The 10076-nt window shown below is 35.6% G+C and overlaps 1 long non-coding RNA gene across 1 annotated transcript; it reads left to right on the top strand.

The window, feature by feature from the left end:
• The first annotated feature begins 6658 nt into the window (after positions 1-6658).
• On the top strand, positions 6659-9272 carry LOC138356483 (uncharacterized). The gene is made up of 2 exons (XR_011224469.1): positions 6659-6742; positions 8954-9272. It is a non-coding gene; the product is annotated as an uncharacterized lncRNA (long non-coding RNA).
• The last annotated feature ends 804 nt before the right edge of the window (positions 9273-10076 follow it).

Genomic DNA, 10076 nt, shown 5'->3' with positions numbered 1-10076 from the left:
GAAGAGATTATATGTTCCTTAATGGAGCCCTGTTGTTTATGCATCGTTAAACGCCTAGAAAGAGATGTTGTTGTCTTGCCTATATACTGGGTTTTTTGGAGCTTACAGTCCCCAAGTGGGCATTTGAAGGCATAGACGACGTTAGTCTCTTTTAAAGCGTTCTGTTTTGTGTCTGGAGAGTTTCTCATGAGTAGGCTGGCCGTTTTTCTGGTTTTATAGTAAATCGTCAGTTGTATCCTCTGATTTTTGTCTGTAGGGATAACGTTTCTATTAACAATATCTTTCAGGACCCTTTCCTCTGTTTTATGAGCTGTGGAAAAGAAGTTCCTGTAAAATAGTCTAATAGGGGGTATAGGTGTTGTGTTAGTTGTCTCTTTGGAGGTTGCATGGCTTTTCACTTTCCTTCTTATGATGTCTTCGATGAAACCATTGGAGAAGCCGTTATTGACTAGGACCTGCCTTACCCTGCAGAACAACACCTCGACATCCTCACAGACCAACATCACCTCAGCACTGAAACAAGGATTATCAAGAAACTAACAACATTATATGGAGGACCTATGGCAATTCCACGACCAAGAGATGGCTTCCTGAACCTTGCAGGAATTAACCTCACTGAGGACCAAGTCACTCTCCTAAATCTGGGCATAAACTGTCATGTTATGTCCAGACCGAGTGAAATGGCCCGGAAAGTAGAGTTGGAAATTCTGTTGGACGACATATTCGACCTCGAGACACAAAAGAAGGTCACTACCAAAGATACCTTACAAGCAGAACTTATTGCAGAAGGAGGAAAGAATCGAGGCAACTACAGAAGCACCATACTGTCCCCCGAGCTTAAAGCGGCAGCTAAAAGCCTTCGTGAGAACAAGGAGATAGTTGTCAGGAGAGGTGACAAGTCGCCAATATATGTCATTCTGAAAAAAGACGAATATCTGGCGAAAATGAACATCATACTCTCTGACCAAACTAAGTTCCAAAGGGTAACGAAGGACACTACAGCCGAATTAAAAGCAAAGGTCAACAAACTGATCGAAACTGTGAACGCCAAGAAATCCGGACTCCACCTGCCAAAGATCATTGGGGAATATAAACCTGGATATGCGTATAGAAATGTCAAGACGCACAAGCCTGGAAACCCACTTCGGCCAATCATTAGCCAGATACCCACACCCACGTACAGACTGGCGAAGCGACTCAACGGCCTGCTGACTCCTTATGTTCCTTGCGCCTTCAGCCTGAAGTCTCCAAAGGAATTTGTGGACTTACTGCGGGGCGCACGGGCCACAGGGATAAGAGCCTCGTTGGACGTAGAATCGCTGTTTACCAACGTACCTGTGGACGAGACAATCGGAATGATAGCCGACAGAGTGTATCGTGATCCAGCCTGTACTCCTCTTGACATGCCAGAAAGTATTCTGAGGAAACTACTCCAAGCTTGTACTAAAGAGGCACCCTTCTTGAGCCCGGATGGGCACATGTATAAGCAACTAGATGGGGTCGCCATGGGTTCTCCCCTAGGTGTCCTGTTTGCAAACTTCTACATGGGTACCATCGAGCAAAAAGTCTTAGTCGACATGAACTTGAAACCGGCCATATACTGCAGGTATGTTGACGACATTTTTACACAGGTACCTGATGTCAGACATCTGCAGGAGCTGAAGGAGGCATTTGAGCAGAGTTCCGTGCTGCGTTTCACTTACGAGACGGAAAAGGATGGGAAGCTGCCTTTCCTAGATGTAACAGTCATGGAAAAGGGCGGAGGTTTCCACACTGCAGTCTACACAAAGGAAACAAACATAGGAATGTGCCTAAATGCCAACAGCGACTGCCCTGACAGGTACAAGAGGAGTGTTGTTAACGCATACGTCGACCGTGCTCTCAGCCACAGCTCAGAATGGAAGCAAGTCGACGAAGAACTCTGCAGGGTAAGGCAGGTCCTAGTCAATAACGGCTTCTCCAATGGTTTCATCGAAGACATCATAAGAAGGAAAGTGAAAAGCCATGCAACCTCCGAAGAGACAACTAACACAACACCTATACCCCCTATTAGACTATTTTACAGGAACTTCTTTTCCACAGCTCATAAAACAGAGGAAAGGGTCCTGAAAGATATTGTTAATAGAAACGTTATCCCTACAGACAAAAATCAGAGGATACAACTGACGATTTACTATAAAACCAGAAAAACGGCCAGCCTACTCATGAGAAACTCTCCAGACACAAAACAGAACGCTTTAAAAGAGACTAACGTCGTCTATGCCTTCAAATGCCCACTTGGGGACTGTAAGCTCCAAAAAACCCAGTATATAGGCAAGACAACAACATCTCTTTCTAGGCGTTTAACGATGCATAAACAACAGGGCTCCATTAAGGAACATATAATCTCTTCCCATAACCAAACCATCGCCAGAGAAATCCTAGTAAACAACACAGAAATCATCGATAGATACAGCGATAGCAGACGGCTTGACGTTTGCGAGGCACTACACATCAAGAAGTCAACACCAGCAATCAACAGCCAATTATTGCACAACTATATTCTACCCACCTCAAGACTCCGCTCCAATATAGAAGCATCAAGAAATATGGACCAATAGGCTTTCTACAAACACTTCTATTCAATACCCATTGTTTCTGTTCTGTCTTGTGTTGATACTTTTAATACCCTATTAATATCCCCTAGTGTTCTGTCTTGTGTTAATGCCACATCACCCTTCCCACCTCACTCAAATGTAATGCCACATCACCCTTCCCACCTCACTCAAATGTAGATATAAAATCAGGGAAACGCAAGTTCTAATCAGTTGTGTATTTGTGAAGTCTTTGAAAATGTAATAAGTTTTACGAAACGCGCCCGTGTCGCGTCAGACTAAAAATAAAAATGAATTTTGGAGAAGTGATTTTTTATTTACCTCCAACAGTGAAGCGTAATGTATGAAAGATTGAGAAAATTCGTGTTAGAATTATTAATCTTACTTTTTCGGTCATATTTAATAATATATGTCTACAGGAAAGACTGCTACCAAAATATACTAATATATATATATATATATATATATATATATATATATATATATATATATATATATATATATATATATATATATATATATATATATATATGTCGTACCTAATAGCCAGAACGCACTTTTCAGCCTACTATTCAAGGCCTGATTTGCCTAATAAGCCAAGTTTTCATGAATTAATGTTTTTTCGTCTACCTAACCTACCTAACCTAACCTAACCTAGCTTTTTTTGGCTACCTAACCTAACCTTACCTATAAATATAGGTTAGGTTAGGTTAGGTAGGGTTGGTTAGGTTCGGTCATATATCTACGTTAATTTTAACTCCAATAAAAAAAAATTGACCTCATACATAGAGAAAAGGGTTGCTTTATCATTTCATAAGAAAAAAATTATAGTAAATATATTAATTCAGGAAAACTTGGCTTATTAGGCAAATCGGGCCTTGAATAGTAGGCTGAGAAGTGAGTTCTGGCTACTAGGTACGACATATATATATATATATATATATATATATATATATATATATATATATATATATATATATATATATATATATATATATATATATATATATATATATATATATATATATATATATATATATATATATATATATATATATATATATATGTCGTACCTAGTAGCCAGAACTCACTTCTCAGCCTACTATGCAAGGCCCGATTTGCCTAATAAGCCAAGTTTTCATGAATTAATGTTTTTTCGTCTACCTAACCTACCTAACCTAACCTAACCTAGCTTTTTTTGGCTACCTAACCTAACCTTACCTATATATATACGTTAGGTTAGGTTAGGTAGGGTTGGTTAGGTTCGGTCATATATCTACGTTAATTTTAACTCCAATAAAAAAAAATTGACCTCATACATAGTGAAAAGGGTAGCTTTATCATTTCATAAGAAAAAAATTATAGTAAAAACATTAATTCAGGAAAACTTGGCTTATTAGGCAAATCGGGCCTTGAATAGTAGGCTGAGAAGTGAGTTCTGGCTACTAGGTACGACATATATATATATATATATATATATATATATATATATATATATATATATATATATATATATATATATATATATGTCGTACCTAGTAGCCAGAACGCACTTTTTGGCCTACTATGCAAGGCCCGATTTGCCTAATAAGCCAAGTTTTCCTGAATTAATATATTTTCTCTATTTTTTTTCTTATGAAATGATAAAGCTACCAATTTCATTATGTATGAGGTCAATTTTTTTTTATTGGAGTTAAAATTAACGTAGATATATGACCGAACCTAACCAACCATACCTAACCTAACCTAACCTATCTATATAGGTTAGGTTAGGTTAGGTAGCCGAAAAAGTTAGGTTAGGTTAGGTTAGGTAGGTTAGGTAGTCGAAAAACAATTAATTCATGAAAACTTGGCTTATTAGGCAAATCGGGCCTTGCATAGTAGGCTGAGAAGTGTGTTCTGGCTACTAGGTACGACATATATATATATATATATATATATATATATATATATATATATATATATATATATATATATATATATATATATATATATATATATATATATATATATATATATATATATATATATATATATATATATATATATATATGTCGTACCTAGTAGCCAGAACTCACTTCTTGGGCTACTATGCAAGGCCCGATTTGCCTATTAAGCCAAGTTTTCATGAATTAATTGTTTTTCGACTACCTAACCTACCTAACCTAACCTAACTTTTTCGGCTACCTAACCTAACCTATAAAGATAGGTTAGGTTAGGTTAGGTAGGGTTGGTTAGGTTCGGTCATATATCTACGTTAATTTTAACTCCAATAAAAAAAAATTGACCTCATACATAATGAAATGAGTAGCTTTATCATTTCATAAGAAAAAAATTAGAGAAAATATATAAATTCAGAAAAACTTGGCTTATTAGGCAAATCGGGCCTAGCATAGTAGGCTGAGAAGTGCGTTCTGGCTACTAGGTACGACATATATATATATATAATATATATATATATATATATATATATATATATATATATATATATATATATATATATATATATATATATATATATATATATATATATATATATATATATATATGTCGTACCTAGTAGCCAGAACGCACTTCTCAGCCTACTATTCAAGGCCCGATTTGCCTAATAAGCCTAGTTTTTATGAATTAATGTTTTTTCGACTACCTAACCTACCTAACCTAACCTAACCTAACGTTTTCGGCTACCTAACCTAACCTAACCTATAAAGATAGGTTAGGTTAGGTTAGGTAGGGTTGGTTAGGTTTGGTCATATATCTACGGTAATTTTAACTCCAATAAAAAAAAAATTGACCTCATACATAATGAAATGGGTAGCTTTATCATTACATAAGAAAAAAAATAGAGAAAATATATTAATTCAGTAAAACTTGGCTTATTAGGCAAATCGGGCCATGCATAGTAGGCTGAGAAGTGCGTTCTGGCTACTAGGTACGACATATATATATATATATATATATATATATATATATATATATATATATATATATATATATATATATATATATATATATATATATATATATATATATATACAAACCTGCTGTCTGGGTAACAGCTTCTCCCCCGAATCAACTTACCCTGGCTTTGCGCCCTGGTGAGGCCACTCCTGACCAGGCTGACACCAGAGCACAACTTCTGAGATCTCCTGAGACCGATGGATGCCTACTATATATAACACCTGTTTCCTATCCTACATTGTGGCTTGGTGATCTTTAAATATTTGCTCCTGGTTTGTTACATCTGGCCCTCTTAAAGAAGTAATGTAGATATATATCCTCCAAAGTGTTAGGAAATTTGAGTATGAGAATCCCCCAGTGTTGATCTTTCTCAAAAGAGATATGTCTTTATGAAGACGAGATCGTCATGAGGCCTTTTGTTCATTAGGATTTTACCCTTTCTTTTCAGATGGCAAAAATGCGTGGTGCTGGGTATGAAACCGTGTTCATCTATTACAAGAAAGGACTCCATAAAGCTACTCAAGGCATTTTGCCAGCAGATTGCCTAACAGCAGCAGACTGTAAATCGATAAGCAATATCTTCCATTTGTGTAAGTACTGTATTGAATATACTAATGCAATATTATATAATATAATCTAATATAATATAATTGCATATACTAATGTAATATATTTTAATATAATGTAATAACAATAATGCATAGACCTTAATGCAATAAATAAAATAACCCTCTAGGTTTTGTCTTTGCTCTTCTTATTTTTGAAATATGAAGTTCATAGTTTTGTTTTCCTTTCCTTTCATGTTTAACTTTTCTGACTAGTTGGACAAAATATCATGCATACAAGGTTCTTAACCACATTGTTATACATTTGGGGTCACTATTATCTGAACTGATAAACTTATATTATATACTATATTACTGTTCTATGCTAAAAATAAGTTTAAATGTTAAATATTAAATATAAAAACAATTCCTTGTTACCTTGCCTGTTGCCAGATTCACATCCCAATACATGATAAGCACACCTCCCATGAAAGGTATATTCCCAACATATTTTTGCTGATAATTTAATAATTAAATTATAATAGAAATTTTTATTTTCAGATCGCAAGAGGAAGTTGGAGGCTGCAGAATTAAACCAACTCACAGGTGAACATAATGATTCTGTGACACCATTGACTAGAGGTCATTAAAATAAATAAATAAATAAATAAATATATATATATATATATATATATATATATATATATAGATATATATATATATATATATATATATATATATATATATATATATATATATATATATATATATATATATATATATATATATACATATACATATACATATACATATACACACACACACATACAAAGACAAAATTGAACTTCATATTTCAAAAAAAAGAAAAGACAAAGACAAAGTTAGAGAAGATTCAGCGGTATACCACCTGGCTCGTCCCGGAACTGAGAGGATTGAGCTACGAGGAAAGGCTAAAGGAGCTGAACCTCACATCCCTGGAAAACAGAGGAGTAAGGGGAGACATGATAACCACCTACAAAATTCTCAGGGGAATTGACAGGGTGGACAAAGACAAACTCTTCAGCACGGGTGGGACACGAACAAGGGGACACAGGTGGAAACTTAGTACCCAGATGAGTCACAGAGACGTTAGAAAGAATTTTTTCAGTGTCAGAGTAGTTAATAAATGGAATGCACTAGGAAGTGATGTGGTGGAGGCTGACTCCATACACAGTTTCAAATGTAGATATGATAGAGCCCAGTAGGCTCGGGAATCTGTACACCAGTTGATTGACAGTTGAGAGGCGGGACCAAAGAGCCAAAGCTCAACCCCTGCAAGCACAATTAGGTGAGTACACACACACACACACATATACAGTGGGAGTTTGAAGCACTAGGTAGGTAGGTAAATGAGGATGAAATTAGGTATTTTTGGGTTTTACTTTTGAATAAGGCAGAAAACTGAACATGATTAAGATAGCTGCAGAAGGCTTATTAACCAATATGAGGCAGCTCCTATTTATATCCACCCAATCTCATTCATATATATGTCTAACCAACTCTTTAAATACTCAAGGGGTCCTACTTTTGTTACGTGGTAATTCTTTCAAGTTCAAGTAAGTTTATTGAGACAAGAAAAAAAATACATCTCAAAGTGATAGAGTAGCTTAGGCTATTTCTACACCCCTCCACTTCAAGTCCCTCAAGGGGCGCACAAATTCATTAAGTACAAATACACAAATCACAATACAGTACATGTATCCCATTTAAAATTGCAGGTTAATATAGTAAGCACAGCATATTTGCATTTGCATATATAGCATATCAATTTGAAGAATTTCTGTTAGTAATTTGTAAGTGGTGATCATATTACCTCTATTTCTTCTATCTTCTACTGATGGCATGTTTAACGCCTCTAGTGTCGCCTCGTAACTCTTTGTTTTTCAGTTCCAGGAGCCATGTTTTTCTGCAAACCGTTGCACCTTTTCAAGTTTATTAATGTGCTTCTTGAGATTTGGGTACCATTCAACTGCTGCATGTTCCAGTTTTGGTCTCACAAAAGGCATGAACATTTTCTTTAGTCTTTCACCATCCTTATAATTAAAAGCAAGTCTGAAGTTGTAAAGTAATGCACAAGCTCCTCTTACTATGTGAGAGGAGCTTTTTGTTCCTCTGGCAGTAGCTTACTATCTAAAACCACCCTTACCTTTATAAGTGTTTCCGGGGCTTAGCCTTCCCATGGTCGTTGACCAGGCCTTCTTGTTGCTGGACTGGTCAACCAGGCTGTTTGACGCGGCTGCTCGTAGCCTGACGAATGAATCACAGCCTGGTTGATCAGGTATTCTTTGGAGGGTCAGCTAGTTATGCCCCTTGTGTGTAGTGTACAGCATGTTGTGTGGGACTGTCAAAAGCTTTTTTAGGTTTAGATAGACAATAAATCCAACAATCTTTTTCTTGTAATATATCTGTGACTCTATCATGAAAACTAAGTAGATTTGTTTCACTTCATCTTCCTGTTAGAAAACAATACTGTATCCAATATTATGTTATGACTCCAGGTGTTCTTGGTACTGCATATCAAACATTTAATACCTTCCTCCCTTGGGAAAGTGTGTGTTTGCCATACTAGATACTTTGCATAGCAGAAAACACTGACCTTATTATTGGCCAGGGTTTTTAGAGCAAAAAGTAATGGTTCATAGTTGATCAGCCGGCTTCAACATTGGAGCCCTTCTTCCTGATGCTTGCAGTTAAATTTTTAGTTATAGATGTGAGCGAATTATAACATGGAATTTTCTCATTTTTAATTATAAGTTTATTATATATTTTTTCCATTATTATTATTATTATTAATATATATTCTATCTTTTCTAGATTCTAATGGCATTGGATCTGCTAATGACAAGACAACAGACATGGAAGAATCTGGAATACAGCAGCTAGATGATGATTCATCAACCCCAGATATGGGGGAGGAGGAGAAACCCCCAAAATTCATGAAAATTTGTGATTTTCCAGGATTTAAAAAAAAAAACATTGCCAGCCAGGCTTAAATAATTATAAATGTCAGTCAGGGTAAAGTAATTAATGAAGTCAGGATATCCTTTTATTAAGTTTCTATAAAAACCTCTCTTAGCAAGTGTTTGCCTGTACCATGAAAAAGTAATAAAGTAAAACCACTAATTAATGCTAATGCTCTGTGTTTTGATTAATATTCCTTTTACATAAAGAATTAGGGAAAAAGTAGGCAAGTAGGGGTTGTAAAAGATCCAGTGTGAGTTTGAAGCACTATGTTGGAAACTATGAGGATGAAATAAGGTTCTTTTTTTTATTTTACTTTTGAACTAGGCATGGTTTGGAAACTTTTTTAATTTATCAGTGAGAAAATTCCAAAGATTGGGCCCTTTTATTTGCGTGGAGTGTTTGCACAGATTTAGTCTTACTCTGAGGATATATAAGCGATATTTATTTCCGGTATGGTGCTCATTAGTTCTATTAAATAAATAGTGAAAAAGTTTCAGATCAACATTAGCATTTAGGAACAAGGTTTTGTACATGTAGATTGCACAGGAGAATGTGTGGAGTGAGTGTATGTTTAGCATGTCAAGGGACTTAAATAGCGAAGAAGATCTTAAAGGATCAGGTCTTTCTATGGGCTACAGAAAATAATATAGTGTTTAACGAAGATAAGTTCCAGCTCATGTGCTATGGAAAAAATGAAAATATATAGTACCAAGTACAAGTACACCGTACTTGGGCCAAGTACACACTGACATGTGGAACACAAATGTTAATGGGTAGGGTGGGAGAATTCAATTCGTTCACAAAAACATACAAGATACTTACCTTAGTGACTGTAGCCTGTCACTAAGGTAAGATTGAAGGTATTGCAGTAAGTGATATCTGACTCTATAATATTGTAGTTTAAGAACGAGGTTATTGTGGTTAACAGTGTCAAAACATTACATAGGTCAGGAAATAACCCAACAAGGTACTC

The sequence above is a fragment of the Procambarus clarkii genome, chromosome 72 (assembly GCF_040958095.1).
Source record: "Procambarus clarkii isolate CNS0578487 chromosome 72, FALCON_Pclarkii_2.0, whole genome shotgun sequence".
Lineage (NCBI taxonomy): Eukaryota > Metazoa > Arthropoda > Malacostraca > Decapoda > Cambaridae > Procambarus > Procambarus clarkii.
The sequence above is the reverse complement of the archived record's forward strand: the minus strand, read 5'-3'. Positions and strand labels throughout refer to the sequence as shown.